General features: G+C 42.1%; 1 pseudogene; it reads left to right on the forward strand.

Moving 5' to 3' along the window:
- Window positions 1–1,061: 1,061 nt before the first annotated feature.
- LOC124106665 (piwi-like protein 3) overlaps window positions 1,062–16,953 on the forward strand; it is a 29,207-nt pseudogene continuing 13,315 nt past the window's right edge.

A 16,953-nucleotide genomic window follows, 5' to 3' on the forward strand; every position in this document is an offset into this window, starting at 1 on the left:
AGGATTTAAATGCACAACAATGCAACTGTAAAAATGTTAGAAGAAAGGATTGGTGATTAAAAAAAAATAATAAAGCAGCAAAGCCAAAGAATGACAGAAACCCGGAAACAACCAGTGAGGCTGATACTACAGATCTATTTTTAAGGGACACAAAATACTCAAAAAGCTTGCAGATCCACTCATAGGGATCAGTGCCCCGGAGTGGATTTGGGATATCTTCTTTGAATCCAAGGAGGTCGGAGCAGCTGCATTCAGTTGTGCTGGCCATTGCAGGGATCAGGTTAAAGCTCTTCAGTGCTAAGGGCTAAGTTTCTGGGGCCCACGTGCATATCGTTTTGTAAAGTGACCTGGCAGATAAATCCGGGGATGCTTAATAGGGGACACAAGGTGGGACAGGTAAGCGGGGAGACCCATCCCCTCTCCCATCCACTAGACTCAGCACCTCCGAGTCCTCCAGGTGCAGCTCCCATGCGGGCTTCGTGTGGAGGCGGTTCCGGAAGAGGCCAGCCCCGCAGGGTTGAAATTGAAGCTGAGCGAGCGAGCAAGCAAGGGCGGGCGGCTGCCTGCTGCGTGGGTCATCTCCCCGGGAGGCCAGGCAGGTCCTCCCATTTCCCCCACCACCGCCGGCCATTTTTCTGACCGCTGCCTGGAACAGGGCTGACCCTGAACAGGCTGGGAGCCAAGTGTGCACCTCTCCTGGAGAGGAGCTTTGCGCCCCCCAATCGACCCACATCAGAGGTGCTCAGACGCTGCAGGTTCAGGCAAGGAAACCTGGGCAGGTTTGCATAGCGCACAGGTTGGACCTCTTCTGGCCCAGGTGAGTTTCAGGGTGAGGGCCAAAGGGCCAGGGGAGAGGATGCCTGGGTGCAGGGCCAACTCGGGGTGCAGCAGCTCAAGTGTATGTGTCGGGTACATTAGGGGTACAGAGGATGTTGTGCTATGCCAATGTGTGGTAAGTGGGAAGAACCGGTACTGACTTGTCCATTGGGATTGAACCCAGAGGCACTTGACCACTGAACCACATCCCTAGTCCTTTTTTTTTTTTGAGACAGGGTATTGCTCAATTGCGTAGGGCCTCACTAAATTGCTGAGACTGGCTTTGAACTTGAGATTCTCCAGCCTCAGCCTCCCGAGTCACCAGGATTACAAACTGGGCCACCAAGCCAGGTTTTATTCTTCAATTTCCAGCAGTGTTTTAGCAGGTTCTCTGTCACTTCTCTGCCAACTCTGGAGCAATCCGTCTCATTGGTGTGATTGGAAAACGTGTGTAGTTAGTTACCCCGTGCCTCATTTTTTAACCTAATTAATCGCTTTTGTTTTTTGTTTTAAATTGCCAGGAGACTTTCCAGTGATATCTGTTACAATCATGTTCTTTCAGGGCTTTTCTCCTTCAGGGTCAACGCCCTCAGGACCACAATGCCTGGCAGGGGCAGGGGCAGGGGCACAATGCCTGGCAGGGCCAGGAACACCATGCCTGGCAGGGCCAGGAGGAGGGCCGATCAGCCTATCCCCCAACGTGAGGCACCTGGAGCTGCTGCAGTGAGTGCTGTAAAGTTAATTGTTTCTTTTATGCTAGAGATCCCTGCTGGAGGTGAAAAGAATTTAAAAGCCCAGGTTCTACCACTATAGTCCAGTATAGAGTTCTTTTCTGTTAAGTGAGAACTGATAGATTTCTAAGAAAAGTCAAATTTCTTGGCTGAGGGGATGCAGAGCTCTCTGCTGTTTCCCTGCCTGGTTTTTACCACATGCAAATGGATTTTTCCTTTCAACCCAGAGTGATCACAAAGGTTTCTAAATTTCTTGACTTGAGCCCAGGACACCTCTTTGGAAACGACTTGGAAACAAGCATCTTCATTAAAGTCCTCAACCACCTGAACCAGATAGAATTTGCAGTCTTGTTTAACACTTGATATCCCTGCTATGTGGATATGTTCTGTGTTCTTTTAGTGCATATCAACTTTGCACTGGTGAAGGAGAACCCTACCCCTATTGATGGAGTCCAGCTTGGTGACCTCTAGTGGGACTGGGTACTGCTTGGCATTGGCAAGACACATCTGAACCTGCCCATTCTGTGTTATTCCTCTCCTCTTCTGCTGCCCTCAAACCTCACCATCTCCTCTCTAGTCCTAATTTCAAGTCTTTGACATTGACTCCCAGGTCATTGAGACAGAGCATTGACCTCAATGTCAATGACCTCCTAACTTTGTCTCCTCAACTAGGAGCATCAAAACCCCTGGTCTCAGCCCCTTCCCTGAGGCCCTAGGCACTAGCTTGGCTTTCATCGGGGATCCTTCAGCAGTCCTTGATCCCAGGAATCCCTCCGGCAACTCCCCTGTCAGCTACTCAAGGCAGCTGGGTATTGCTCATCTAAAGCATTTGCATTCAAAAGAGATTCCTCCTGTTCAGCAGGTAATCTCCCCAACAGTCCCGCCTTCACCACCCACTTCCTGCTGCAGAACTGTCTCCCTTCTGACCCCCAGTTCTTCTCTTTTCTCTCTCTCCTCCTGCTGGGCTCTCCTCAGGGCTCTACTGAGACTGCTCTTAGGCTCCATGGTGCCCTCTGCCTCCCCTAATCCGCAGATTGTTTCTGTCCTGCCTGCACGTGCCCTCCTTGATGAACTCCCTCTAGCCACCATACACACCATTGTTCTCCTCCTCCAGCACTGCCACCCCTGCTAAACTGTTCTTGGCTGGCTTCTCCTCCTTGCTCCCATGACATGCCGTGGGTCCTCTTCTCTCTTCCATTTAGACTCACTCCCTTGCGATATTAGCCAGTGTCATGGCTTGAAATGTCTGGTATGTGGACAGTCCTCATATCTAGATCTCCAGCCAGAACCTCTCCTGCACTGCCCGACGATCCTCACAGATGTTCATGGACACACCACACTCCCAATTTCCCCGACCAAACATGTCATTCCCACCTCATTCAAAGGCGTTTCGTTCATCCATTTGTGCAGGCCAACATCTTTGGGTTCATCCTAGACTCTATGGCAAACCTGTCCCATAGACCACCAGGGAATACTGTCTCTCACTCCCACCCAAAGCCAGGAATGGAAGCCTATCTAGTATCCACCAGCTTCTCAGCACTTGGATCCCTCCCTCTGGTCCCAGTTGTCCGCAACCCTCCCTGGACACTGCAGTGGCCTAACTGGTCTTCCTGCCTCTGCCCTTGTCTTCCACTTGATCTATTCCTAACAAGGAACCAGGCAAACCAGGTCCTGTAGCTCTTGTGCCCAACACCCTGGAAAGGCTCCCATTTTCAAGGTGAAAGGCAAGTTCCTTCAAATGGCCTCCCTTTTTTTTTTTAAATCCCACTGTCTTCTCATCCTGTGTCTCACCTTTCCAGCCACACTGGATCCTCGTTCTTCTTGAACATTTCTACCTGTGCACCCCAGAAATTTTGCCCTCCCGCCTCTATTTATGGCCCGTGGGACTTGGCTCATTCACTCACCTTCTTCAAGTCTGATCCCATGTCAGTGTCCCCTGAGGTTCCTCATTGCTCCCCATGAGTTGGAGCAGACTTCCCCTCCCACCCAGCTTCCCAGAACCCCCATTCTGTTTTGCTCTGCATTTTTTCATTTTCTTAGCTGCAAGGTGCAACAGAAGTTATTTTTTCAAAATTTACTTTTTACTGGAATGTAAGCTTTTCCAAGGGAGAGGCTTTCTTTGGGTCCCGAGCATATATCATCTGGGCAACACTACTTTTTATTTCTATCTCCTAAAATCCTGCAGGCCCCTCAGGCTGCTGCGTGGCAGCGTGGCCCCTACCCACCACGAGAGGAGGTCCAAGCAGCTGCACATGGGCAGCCAAGAGGTGCAGAAGGAGGGGTCCAGGCTCCAGGTGAGATGAGGGAAGGAGAGTGTGTGAGGGGCAGGGGAGGATTGTCAGGGGAAGGTGCACACACCAACAGAAAGCTCCAGTATTCCCATGATGCTTGGCAGGATGGGGAGCATAGGCAGCTTATAACTATCTCCCTTCCTGCAGTGAATTATTTGACTGTCAGTGTTTTATTTGCCTCACATTTGAAAAGCTAATGAAAAAGAAGCAGAGAACATTATTCATGAGCCAATTCAATATTGTTCTCAAGGTTAGATAATATATTTGTAGAGATAACCCTAAGTTAGCCAGGAGTTCTGGGAACATGATTCTTTTGTCTGTTTAGGACAATACACACATAAATGTACCAAAATAAATTTTTTTTAAAAAATAAAATAAAATAAATTGCTGTGTTGAAGGTTGAGCAGCTATTTAACCACTGGGTGTTTTCCTGCCTTTCAGCATCCTTGCAGGTGACAGGTTTCGTCATTATACAGGTGAGCCCTCAGGCTCAGCTGTCGTCATTTGCCAAGGGTGTGGCTAATGCAATCAAACTTCAGACCCCATTCTCTGCCTCACTTCTTATAGCCAAATAACTTGTGATAGGCTAAACCTATGAACATTAAATAAGAAACAGAAAAATGTTTTAATATACAAAATCCAGAACCAAGAAAGTGAAGTTTGAATACATCACATTAAAACGCACTTGTATCCCCCATCACAGTTCTGCAGGTGTGACTAAATATCATGTATAAAGTATGTGGTGTGTAGCAAATGCCAATAATTGATAACTCCTGTTTTCTTCCACAGAAAATGAATTTGATTGCTGGATGTGTCAGGAGCTAGTTCTAAATTCTATACATAAAATATAGTGAATAGCCATTCTCCTGTAGAAATACAGACTCTTAATACTGTGTAAGAGCACCATAAACTAAGAATAATAGTTTTCAGAAGTAACATTTCAGAAGTAAAACACTTTGGTCATCCAAACTATGGACTCTTGGCCATTCAAGGAAACAGGATTTACAGATATCTTTCACAATGCACTATTCACACTTTCATTCAAATCTTGCCTATGTGGAATATTTAAATAAATCCTAGAAGGTAATGAAATAGGCTGAGGTCCTTTCCAGTTTTTCTACATAGAAAGGTCAGTTCCTCCATACTAAAAGGGAATTGCCTGGATGGATAGATATAATTTTTTTTTTTTTACTTCATTCATTCGGCACTTTCTGCTGCCCACTAGAGGGCAGCACATAGTGCCAGGAGCTGAGCTATGAAGCTCTGCCACCAGAAATCAGGGTATTTTCCGAATCTTGTGAGGGTGAACAAATCGTGTAACAGGAATAAATCAAGTGCCAATAAAAGAGATTATTGGGAAACTTTCTTAGTAAACTTCTTGCAACCTGTCCATGAAATGACGTTTGGATCTTTCAGTGGCATCATTTTAAACCTTGATTGTTTTGCTTGATAGTTGGGGTTACATTGTTCTTTTCCCTTTTTGCTGTATAAATTTGCAGCCTTTGCGTGTATTCATATGTAGGAGAACCTCAACTGGAAGCTGGACTGCAGGCATTATCTGTGAGGCCTAAGAGGCGTGCTGGAGTTTTTCAAGATCTTGTGGTGAATACCAGGCAGAACTTGGAGCATGTTAGACACTCAAAAACAGGTGTGTTGGCCTATGACCATTACATTTTATGGAGCTGTTCATTTTAAGCTCTTGATTACCAATAATGTGTGTTTAAGAGATTCTGCACAGCTTCACACCATCACTCTACGTAGACATATTTCACTCGGGCTGCCACTCGCCTTTCATTCAATTTTGCAGAAATGACCATTCATTGTAGAGTTTGGGTAGACTGCTTATCTTTCCTTAAAAGCCCATAAAATAGAATGACTCAGTTCTTTGGCTGTCCTGAGCTTTAAAAAATTACAACTGTTATCCATAGTGGCTTATTTTTCCTTTTGGTAGCTGCAGAGATTTAGTTTGGGGTTTGATTTATATAATATTTTAATCTTAAAGTTAAAACTCTCTAAATTTATATTTACATCAGTTCTCACCAAATTGACAGGCACTCTGGAGATCAGGTGTGTACAAATGTTTGTTTACTCTTTATCTCCATGATTGACCTAAGTTTGTTTCCTAATATCATAGTGTCCAGACTATTTGGGGTCAAATCAGTCACTTTGTCCCATTTTCGACATGTGCATTATTTTTTTCAGGTTCAGAAGGTAAAGCGGTAAAACTCGTAACAAACCATTTCCGATTGACATGTCCCCAGTGGATTGCATATAAGTACAACGTTGACTTCAAACCAGATGTAGACGATACAAATCTGCGTTCACAGTTACTTTTTCAACATGAAAGCGTTTTTGGAATAAGCCATATATTTGATGGAAACTCTTTATTGTTATCTCGAAGGCTAACAAATCAGGTTAAGTAATATCTGACGTTTTCTTTTCTTTCTCTTGCATTTACACTTTGCTATCACAAAACTGTTTCTGTACAAGAGCGTGTAGAGAAGTTTTGAGGATCTCTTGCCCACAGGACTTGTAACTAACCTGCGTGTCACATTTGATCAATATGAATGATCAATAATGCTTCTGATGTTAGTGCTTAAGGGGACTTTAAATGGAATTGAAGCACAATGTGGCTGGAAAATGCTGATTAAAAATTTTTTTTCATTTACTCTCAAACTTTAGCCAAAAAAAATGTTTGGATAAGGACATATTTTCCTTTTATGCATTTTCATTATCTTCTTTGAACTTCATCATCAATAAATTTTGATATTAGTTAACCAAATAAATTATTTATAGGCGCTTAAGTTAAAAATTCTAAAGCTTGGCTTTTGTGAACCGTGTTTTCTACACACAGGCATCATAGTGGAGTGTTGGATATCTAAGGGTCATGTTGGCTTGTTATTCAATGAAACTTTTCTTTCTTGAAAGAACGTCTGCAACATTTTTGTTTTGTACTCCTTAGGAGATGGAATTTGTCAGCTATACCCTAAGCCGTAGCATTGTGAAGATCACACTCTAGCTTTCCAAGGAACTGCCGCCCAACCACCCTGACTGCGTGCGCTATTACAACGTTCTCTTCAGAAGGTGTGTTGGCAAGATTGAGTTCCCATGAGCTGCGCTCATGGTTCACTTAGGCATCAGTGCTGGTGAACAGAGCTGTGTGCTTCTCACACTTTGTGAATTGACAGCCTCCATGTATTGAATGGTGAGAAGTCTTGGGGAAGAAGTGACACTGGGGCAAGCTCTGTGGCTCATCTCCAACACTCATTCTCCCTGCCCACACCCATTTCCGGTGTTTGGTACCTGCCAGAGTTATCACATGCATAATGGGTGTTTTTATCTGGAGCACCTGCTTGCCCCTTCTTCTGGAGTCACTATGTTGACCAGATGTTCAGAATTACAAACTATGTGTCCCAAGTTTTAAGAAGTTTAAGTTCAGTTCTGGGAATGAAGGACATTCTGCTGAGATTCATATAATTTATCTTTTAAAAAGAGCCAGAAAAATTTAAGTTACATGAGCCTTTATATCTTCCCTGGGAGCATTGGCACATGCAGCTCTGGAGGCTGAGGCAGGAGGACTGTGAGTTCAAAGCCAGCCTCAGCACTTTAGAGAGGCCCTGTCCCTAAATAAAATATTAAAAAGGGCTGTGGATGTGGTTCGGTGGCTAAGCACCCCTGGGTTCAATCCCTGCTATCAAAAATGTATAATATATAAATTTGGGGTGTGTGTGTGTGTGTGTGTGTATATATATATATAAAATAACCAATATATATTTTTTGTATTTATATACACATATTTTTGAGATATATATGCATGTATGAGAATATGAATATATAATCTTCATGTAATTTATTATCGGGTGCTTTGTCTTAATTGATAATAGAACCAAAACCATTGGCAGACTGTTTTCCTAATGTATCTTACGTGTGACCAAATGCTTAGTAACATTCATTCTTTTCAATAAATTCTATTGTTTCAACTTCTAGAACTCTGAGGCAGATGAATTTGAAACAAATCGGCCGCCACTATTATGACTACAGGAAGAAATGTGTTATGTTGGGCCATGGGTTTGTATAAAGTAGAAAATACAATGTTCTATAGACTTAATATATTGTTTTTAGAAAGTTGCTCTATTTGAACTGGTATGATTTTAAAGTGATATACCCTTTAAATTGTACCACCCACCCACCATGATCAACTAAAGTTCAATTTAGTATAAATTAAAAAGAAAAATTAACCTTAAAAAACCCAGCATGATGCTCTGCCACTGAGGCTTATTTTAAAATGAACATTTTTTTTCTCTTCTCCCTCTCTACCTCCCTAACCTGGGGTCGGGGGGACAGGTTTACTCTTGGTCCCCATCCAGTTATCTGTCCTTAAGTGTATACCCACCACAGGAGTGAAGAATTTCAGACTTGGGGATGGCACCAGAAGAGCTAAGAAATGATTATCTCCCAAAATAACAAGTGAAGTAGGACCAGGAACACCTGGAATTGCCTCTGTCAAAACCCTTTGGTCCCTATGATGGGCAGAATCGGTCTCTGGGACAGGAGCCCCCTGTGTTTCTCCTTTCCTAGCAAAGCAATTAAACTTTTGGTTTTATTAGAAAGGGGGGGGGGTAGGAACCTAGTATGAAAAACATAAACCTAAAAGTATTCAGTTATTGTATAAACAATACAGGAAGCCTAAATCAATTAAAAATTGAGTGATAAATGTCTGAAATTTAGTAGCAATTATATATTATATACATCTCTATTGTTGGGATATGTGTGTATATAAATTTATTTTAAAAGTTAGAGATGATGCATTAAGCCTGTATGTAGTAATAACAATTAACAAAGAGATGTGCTACTTATAAGTCATCTTTATTTGAAGGTCCTTGGAAAGATCAATTATTGCTAAAATTAAGGGATCAAAACCAGTTGACTTGTACCTATTTTAGACCCAGAGCTCAGGCCTTGAACACTTTGCTTCCTGCGCAGAGGCTGACCATCATACTCTCATGCGGTTTCTTGTGCCTGCAGGTTGGAAGTCTTGCCTGGTTATATTACTTCCATTCTTCCATATGAAAACAGCCTTACTCTGTGTGCCGACCTGAGCCATAAACTACTCCGATTGGAAACTGCTTATGATTTAATAATGAGACTAAAGGAGAACAATGAATTTGCCAAAATCAAAGAAGAATTAGTTGGGTCAATTGTTTTTACAAGGTAAGTCTACTTTTTAAACAAATTTATATAATCATCAATTTGATTACTCTCTTCACCCCACACACAAGATGTTCCTGTACTTCTTGAATCACTGAAGGTGGACATTTAGGACTAGAAATAGCATGAAAATCATAAGAACCATCTGCTGCACTTCCCATCTGGTTACAGCCTGGGAGAGAGTCTCTAGGCTCTTGTTGTCCCTCAGTCCCTGACGCCCATTCATTGGGTCTGCTTGCCCAGAGCAGCATGTTTTTTTCTGCATTTCTTCCCTTTTATTTTTTTGGGTGAATGACAAGCTATTTTAAAAATTAGCTCTTACATATAATCCATTGGCTACATTTTATTGGAAGGAAGTTTTTATCTTAATTTTCCTTCTACACAGAAGTATTAACTTGATAAGACAGTGGAAAGCAGTCTTAAAAAGAAAGCTAGAGAACTCGAATTTCCCAACTGCAACCTTATTAAAAAGTGACAACAATTGAGACAGGGTGATACTGGCACAAATATAGACCTGCAGACCACTGTTACAGAGCTGACTCCAGAAGCCGGCCCTCACCCTTGCAGTTTCTTATTTTTACAGGGATGTCAAGTTAATTCAACAAGAGGGAAAAGCCTTCTCAGTTATATGCTGGGGTGACTGGATATCCACCTGACCTCTCACACAATGCACAAAGTTTACCCAAATTTAATTCAAGAACTAACTCAAAATAGACCATGTGTACACGTATATAAGAGCTAGTAGGAGTAAATTTTGAGTTTGGATTAGGCAAACTCTTCTTGGATAGGACATCAAGAGCACAGAGATAAAGAACATTATAGGTAGATTGGACTTCAAGTTAACAAATTTTATTCTAAGTACATTGTCAAAAAAGTGAAAGGACAACTGACAGACAAGGAGAAAATACATGCAAGTCACATGTATTAGAAGTAGTAGTATCTAGAATATATAAAGGACACAACCCAACAAGGAAGCCCACCAATTTTTTAAAAAATGGACACATCATCGGAGTAGACATTTCTACGGAGACCTTTCTCCAAAGCAGATATTCTGGCCAGTGAGCACATGAGAGAATGTTCAACATCATCAGCCAGTGAGACTCAAAATAAGGTACTACTTCACATCCATGATGGTGGCTAATATGAAAGCAGATATCAACAACTTGGTAAGGATCTGGGAAATGTAGAACCAACTTTCTACATTGAGGTAGAAATGTAAAATAATATAATTTCTTTGTAAAATGTCATTTGAGGAAGTGTCAGACTAAAGATGGCATACCACATGACCCAGAAACCCCACTCCTAGTTATAAACCTAAAAGTTTTCAGTTCCTTATCTGCCAAAATTCATACTTGCATGTTCATAACATAATTCATAATACCCAACTATAAACAAACAACCCTAAGGTCCCTCAACTGGTGTATGAATAAACAAAATGTTTATCCATCCAACTGAAAATGTGTGTATTTGTGCATATACATATGTATTGTGTGTGTGTGTATGTATGTGTATAAATATATATACTACAAAGATTTTGGAACCCAGGGCCTCACCCATGCTAGGCAAGTGCTCTAGCACTGAGCTACAGTCCCAGCCCTTTGTTTTCCTTTGTGACAGGGTCTTGCTAAATTTCCCAGGCTGGCCTGGAACCTGCCATCCTCCTGACTCGGCCTTTCTAGTAACTGGGATTATAGGCACAGGCCACTGCTTCTGATTCCAGTAGAATATTATTTGGAAATTAAAAAAAAAAAATCAATTACCAACACTTTCTACAGCCTAAATGAACCTTGAAAACATTAAGCTAAGTGAAAGCCAGGAAAGATTACATGCTGTACAGAGGCAGGAAGTTGATTTTTGGCTGCCTTAGGGCTGGGAGACTAGGGTGGAAATGAATGGTTGCTTATGGTTATGATGCTCTTTCTGGGGAGGTAGAAATATACTAAGATTGTTGATTGTACAACTCTGCAGATACAATGAAAACCATTGGCTCATTCACTTAAATGGGTGAGTTGTACAGTATGTGAATCAAATCTTGTTAGTATTGATATATCCTACAATTACTTGGAGGATTAAAAATACTTTCGTGTGCAATGACTAAGTCAGGAATACCCTCTTACATTGTGGTTCCGCCACAGATACAACAACAGAACCTACAGGGTGGATGCTATCGATTGGAATCAGACTCCCAGAGATACATTTCCAAAATCAGATGGTGGCCAAATCACCTATGTGCAATACTACAAACAGGTAGGAAATCTTATCTTAAAAATTTTGAATCTTAAAATTTTTCAAACTTAATAGAATAAACTTCTCAGAAGTCTTACTTAGGAACCTTAGATATACAGTATTAACATACTCCCCTTTGGGGACTAGGGCTGCCTCATCTATTATCCATGTGTTCAAGTGCCTGTGTAGAGGGCAAAGTGGCATCATTAGACAGCTCTAGCAGGGCCACTCTGTCAGCCTTAGAAGTGGCTAGAGTAGTTTTCAACATGTAGATGGACTATTGGATAAAAATAAAATATGGTCAGTCTTCAGATAGAAAAATGTACTTGTCTAGAAGTCTCAACTCTGTAGTACTTGGTGCAAAAAGAATAAAAATGATCAATTACACTTGATGTGATGTCTCAGTGATGTGCTAAGGCACATCATGGGTTCCACAATTTCAAATGTGAGTGTTCACAAAGAAATAAGTAAACTTAGTAAACCAGGGAGCACCAGTTGATACAATCGACTTTCTAGTTTGGGAAGATGAAGAATGATCATTTAAAGAATGCCAGATACTTGTAGCAACTAGAAACAAGTTGCAGATGGATGATAAAGAAAAGCTTATATTTGTATATAAGAACCCAAAATGTAGCCACGTGGAGCCATTGATAATGACTGCACTCTGGTGGGTGTCCAAGGGAACAATAGTACCCTGGAGTGAATGCCACCCTCAGCCTTGTGTCTTCCATCCAGAAAGCAGTCAGTGCCTCAATCGCCTCTTGGCTGTGCATGCTAGGACAGTGGAGCCTCCTGATCTTGAGGAACTTGGGTTCTCACAGCAGGCAGACAAGAAAAAACTATTCTGATCCTCTTACATAGATGGGGCCTCTCTTGTGGCTACGTAGATTGAGTGGTCATGGAAGCTCCTGAGAAGCTGAAGTGTGCATGTCATAAGGGAGTGAGCTGTGTGCAGATCAGGGAGAAGAAAAGGAAGGGGACAGCAAAGGCCCCTTTCTCACGGTGTTTCCCTATCTCGGAGCTAGTGTGTTCTCTGGAGAATTTAGGTGGTTCACAGAGGGAGCTGTGTCAACAGGGCTGGGGCTGCACCCTTATTGGAGGGTGAGGTAGGGGACGCCTTGTATAGAATTTTGAGCCCTGGGAAAACTTGAAGATTACTGTGATCAAATGGTAATATGTAGATGGATCAAGTGATCTGGGGTTTGTTTGTTTTTATTTTTTTTTGTTTTTTGGGGTTTTTTTTTTTTTTGGGGGGGGAGCTTTTGGTATTTTATTTTGTTGTGGCCCTGGGATTGAACCTGGGTCCTTGAGCATGCTAAGCAAGCACTCTACCACGGAGCCCCATCCCCAGCTCAAGTGATCTGTTTTTAAATACTATTTCATCTATATATACAGAGACAGCACAGGCAGGTAAAAATGGAGGCAAGGAATCCAGCGAGGAGTTTATTAAAGGGACTCAACATAAATGGTGGTGTGCTGGCTTGGAGAGGTGAATAGGAATGGGCAGGACTTGTGGATGGTGTGGATCTTATGCGTGCCAGAAAAAGGAGAGAAAAATGGGTGGATGATGGCATCATCCTCTGGGATGGGGGAGCCTGGAAGAAGCTGGCTTGGGTGGGCTGGAGGTATGAGAGGCTCTGATGGAGTGGCAAACTGCAAAATCAGTGAACTCCAAACCATGAGAAAGTTCTAGGACAGGGACACAGGTAAATCCCAGGTGCGTTTTAAATAACTACAGGCCTCTTTAAGGAAAAGACATCTATATCTTCTGTATCAATGTCTTAAGCTAGCCTCCTAGTTTCAATTCTTAAGAATAGTCACAAAAGCTGAATTTGAGGTTGTCTTCTTCGGAGTGTGGGAGCTTTCTTGAAATTCCCAGGTGCTTGAGAAACACCTGATGCCAGAATCCATGTGACAGATTGTCTTCAGCCAGGACCTTGCTGATAAGTGATGTGGAAGGCTCTAGCAGGATTGCTATTTTTTTTTTTTTTTTGCAGGAGGAAAGGCACCACACTATTTGAGAATTGCAGCATCAGTGTAAGAAGTTGTTTGTGACATCTGGTTTTTAAAATGTCTTTTCCTCCTGGAAACAGGAACTATGAGCTTAGGGGAAAAGACTGAGAAGAAATGTTGGATGTAGAAATTTTTAAAAGGGGTCAGGATTTGCCCTTCCCCATTAGTGTGAGTCGTCTTAAAAGTTCTTGGTGTGCATTAGGAGTTTTCAAGGCAAGGTCAGTGATCACTGTATACTCCTAAGTCTCTCAGCCATCGCTGTGTATAAGGGCAGAGAAGAGAACAGTGACCTCAATGTGATGCTTTGTAGGAGCCCGACTCTCTCTCTGCCACGTCTGCTTATAGGAACCATAGCGACGTGGTCCCTGGGACATCAACATTAAGAAAACTTAAAAAGTCCTCTTCATGCTTTCTTAACAGCTAAGGGAAAAGTAATCACCAGCACACCTCCAGGCACCATGTGATCAAAAACACGTGCTTTTGTATCTCTTTATGTCAGGTTTTCTGTTTTTTTTTCTGATAGTCACACCCGTCTTCCTTGCTTCTCTTGAGCAGAAATACAATGAATATATCACTGACTTCAAACAGCCACTCTTGGTCAGCCAAGGAAGATGGAAAAAGGGCCGGAGGCTCATGCCACGTTCACCTATACGTCTGGTCCCTCAGCTGTGCTACCTGACAGGTAATGCTGACTGATGGAGTCTCTGTGGAAGACAACCCAAGTCTTTAAAAGTCAGATTCAGCTGGTGCCATGGTGCGCACCTATGATCCCAGCAGCACAGGCCAAGGCAGGAGGGTGGCAAATCTGAGGCGTTGAGGCAACTTGGTGAAACCCTCCCTAAAAACAAAAAGGGTAGGGATGTAGCTCAGTGGTCGAGCACTTGCCCAGTTCAGTCTCTGAATTTTTAATACCAGAGAAAAAGTCACTGATTGAATTATGATGTAGAAAGTCTTTTTGCAGAAGCCTATGACCCAGAATTGCAACCCCTAAGTTGGTCAGGTGTGGTTCCCTCTACCTCCACTACCTCGGTCTTCTCTAATATAAATTTATTCTTGCTTGTGTAGCTGTATTTTAATCTTTTTTAAAAGGTCTAACAGGTACCATACAAAGAGGATCTTCAATAATGAGAGAATTGTCTGCAAAAATGAGACCAGGTCCCATGAACAGGTCAAGAGTATTGAAGGAGTTCAGGGACTCTCTACAAGTGTAAGTGCTAATTTTCTGACTGTGCTTGTGCTTGAGTGTCGTGTGCACTGAGTTTGAGCTCTGTGTGTATATCCCTTGACATCTCAGATTGTTCTATTAAAAAATGACTATTGCAGAAAAAAATGCTATTCTTTGGGGGAGAGGGGGAGCAATTCCAGTTTTTCTGATTGGGCAATGTTAGAGGACCAAGATACAGGAATAATGAAAGAGGCTCTAAATTGCCTATGGAAATGTGAGTCCAGGGGCAAGATTATTTCAGAGTTCTATCTGCAATATTGTTAAGTTCCAGCTGCTTGACCAATTAAGTTGACAGCTAAGGAGTTGAGGCAAGGCAAATGACTTTATTCAAAGAGTGGCTCAGTGAGAAGAAAGAGGGAATTCTCTGCCCAAAGCCCTTCCTCTTAGGAAACTGATCTCGGGGGGCTTATGTTAGTGATTGACGGGTGTTCCCAGACAGTCAGGCATCCTGCAGCAGGAAGGCTGAATAATGGATATCCAAATCGTGATGTTTTCCAGTTTCTAAAATCTCAACAACTCCCACCATGAACAGAAACACCTCCACTGCTGAATTTCAATATTTCAACCCTGAGAACAGGCAGTAATGGATTCAAGGAAAATGGTCCTGATTTGCATATATCTAATTGCCATTGCTTATTTTCCTTGATCTGATCACAATGGGAATATTTATATTTTCAGAGACCAGAATGCACAAAGAGAACTTAGTCGCTGGAGTTTTGTGCTTGACCCAGACTTTTTGTCTATCTCAGGAAGAACTTTGAAAGAAGAAAGAATCTTCCAACATAAAGATTCGGTAAGATGAATTGTCAGGATTTGCATGTCATGGTGGAGTCAAATAGAGTAATACACAAAGGAACCAACTCAGCCATGTTTATAGCTATGCCTGTTGCTCTTCTCAGTACACCTATTCTTTCAGTGAGATGACAGGCAAACACTGCATAAGGATATGTGTGAAGCACTTGGCTATAGTGAGCTCTTTCATCTCTTTATCTAAATCTGTGGACATTTGCTCCTGGCAGTTGGAAGACTGATCTTCCAAGTATATTCTTAAGGACCAGATACATAGAATCGGAATGATGCAGAGGAACCTGTAATAAAGGAAAAGACTGAAGTTTTAACAGTATTAGAGCAAAGAAGGATTAATGAATCCGGCAGCACTCGGAACCAGAAGAGGTTCAGAGTTTCATGGCAGCAGTGTGGGCAGTGAGCTGCCACAGGCTGATGTAGAAGTACAATGAAAACGATATATTTGACTGGAGTCGAAAGACCCTACATAGATGTTGGTTGGCAGTTTCTGGTTGGTAAATTTCCTAGTTTCATTTTACTTTTTACATTAGGTCTCCACGTACCTCTGAGGAAACTGAGATCCTGGAATCATCTTAGTCTAATGAACTCTCAACTAAAACTTCATGACACCCAAGATAGAATCCAAGTTCTGCTAATCTAGATCTTAAAGATGTGATCCACACATTATTTAAGCTAAGAATTGAGAGATTTCAATAGAAATCGCACAGGTATACAATGGAAATGCCCTTGGATAATGTTGATGTCGAAAAAAAGTGATTTATGTCTTATCATTCTTTTCTAGTTTGAGGCTGATCCACCAGCAGACTGGTTAAAAGGATCAAAAAGTACATCCTTACTTAGAGCGGTGTCACTGAAACACTGGGTGATACTTCATACTAGGAACTGTGTTTCTGAGGCCAAGATCTTAGAGGAGAATCTAAACTCGGTCACCCCTGCCATGGGCATTACATTAGAAAAAGCAAAAATGTAAGTAGAGTGGCAATTTCCAGTTTAGAAATCGGTTGTTAACAATCTGAAAGTAGAGTCTCTGAGATATCAACTGGGAGGAATCATTTTCTTTATCAAAACTCTGAAACCCTGTAAGTAAATGTTAATTTCTTATAGTCAACAAACACTAGAACAGACTTTTGTGACATGCTTTGTGGCTGTTAGGATACATGTTGAGGAAGACATGGGAATGAGCAACTTGGTGTGAATGGATGGGGAATACTTTTTAAATTTGTTTACTTATACATGACAGGAGAATGTATTTTGGCAGAATATACATACATAGAGTTTAACTTTTCTATTTAGGATCCTACTCTTGTGGTTGTACACGAGGTGAAGTTACACTGGTCATGTATACAAATACAAGGCTAGCAAAGTGAGGACTGATTAAATTGTACTGTCTTTCCCCACGCACCCCTTTGTTTGCTTTTGTCTAATCCAATGGGTTATTGTTATTCCCCTCCCCAGCCTCCTTTGTTTGGGTTAGCATCCACAAAGCAGAGAGAACATTCAGCTTTTGGTTTGGGGGATTGGCTTATTTCACTTAGCATGATAGTCTCCAGTTCTGGATGGGGACTGTTGAGAACTAGGTCCCACTGGATGCAGTGGCACAGCATGTAATCCTTGTGGGCAGGAAGCTGAGGCAGGA

The sequence above is a fragment of the Marmota monax genome, unplaced genomic scaffold (assembly GCF_021218885.2).
Source record: "Marmota monax isolate L192 unplaced genomic scaffold, Marmota_monax_Labrador192_F-V1.1 WCK01_AAM20220418_F8-fsc00269, whole genome shotgun sequence".
Classification (NCBI taxonomy): Eukaryota; Metazoa; Chordata; class Mammalia; order Rodentia; family Sciuridae; genus Marmota; species Marmota monax.